Below are 1,475 nucleotides of genomic sequence, written 5' to 3' on the forward strand. Positions count from 1 at the left end.
TCTGCTGTGCATGGGGTCGCTATGAGTTGGTTCTGACTTAATGGCACCTGACAACAACAACAACAAAAGCTTTCAATTGAGTGGATCATGACAAGCTACAAACAACATTGCAGAGAATGAGTATTCGGAAAACTTAGTTGTGTTCATGAGGAACCTAGCATAGAAAAAGAGGCAGTTGTTTAAACAGAACAAGGGAACACCACATGATTTAAAATTAGGAAAGATATGTTTCCAAAATGATTTTTTACACCATACTTACTCAATATGTATGATAAGCAAATAATCCAAGAAACTGGATTATTAGAGGTCAAACATGGCATCAGAATTGTAGGAGGACTAATTAACAACCTGAGATGTGAAGATAATACAACCTTGTTTGTTGGATGTGAAAATGACTTAAAATACTTACAGATAAATATCAAAAACAACAGCCTTCAGTATAGGTTGTACTTCAATGTAAAGAAAAGCTAAATCCTGATTGCTGGACCAATAGACAACATCCATATAAATGGAAAAAGATCAAAGTTGTCAAAGACTTCATTTTGTCTGGATCCACCATCAATACTAATGAAAGCAGCAGTCAAGAAATCAAATGACATATCACATTAAGCAAGTCTGCTGCACAAGACTTTTTTAACATGTTGAAGAGCAAAGTTGTCAGTTTGAGTGCTAAGGGTGCCTGATTCAAGTCATGATATTTTCAATAACCTCATATGCATATAAAAGTTGAGCAAGGAACAATGAAGACCATAGAAAAATTGATGCATTTGAGTTATAGTATTGGGGGAGAATATTAAAAGTACCATGGACTACTAACAGAACAAACTAATCTATACTGGCCGAAGTATAGCCCAAATGTTCCTTGGAAGTCAGAATGACTTTATTTCTTTTCTCATACTTTAAACATATTATTAGTTCCTGGAGAAGGATATCATATTTGATAAAGTGGAGGATCAAAGAAAAGGAGGATGACCCCCATGTGATGGATTGACACAGTGGTGGCAGCAATGGGCTCAGGCTTAGCAACAGTTGTGAGGTTGGCATGGGACTAGGTAGTGTTTCACTCTGTTGTGCATAAGGTCACTATGAGTCAGTGCCATTTCAATGGTACCTAACAACAACAGTCTGAAAATGAGGTTGTGACAGATTGTGTGGTTGGTGCAAGATCAGGCAGTGTTTCATTCTGTTGTTCATAAGGTCACTATGAGTCTTTATGAACTTGATGACACCTAACAACAACAACAACAATCAGCAAATGAAGGTCTTCAAAGCTTTGCTCCTTCTACATCATAATGGTCAACTCTGCTTTTAGGAAGGGAGCAGGGTGACCCCTTAAAATAAACACCGGATCGCCAATCAACAGTTCAGTGGTTAGAGTATAACACTTCTCCACAGAAGAAATATGGGGCTTTCTGGTCCTGCAAAGATGTATCGCCTCAGAAGTCCTTTATAGGTTTGCTATGTATGAGTAGGAA

This window comes from Chrysochloris asiatica, unplaced genomic scaffold, assembly GCF_000296735.1.
Source record: "Chrysochloris asiatica unplaced genomic scaffold, ChrAsi1.0 scaffold00088, whole genome shotgun sequence".
In the NCBI taxonomy this organism is placed as follows: domain Eukaryota; kingdom Metazoa; phylum Chordata; class Mammalia; order Afrosoricida; family Chrysochloridae; genus Chrysochloris; species Chrysochloris asiatica.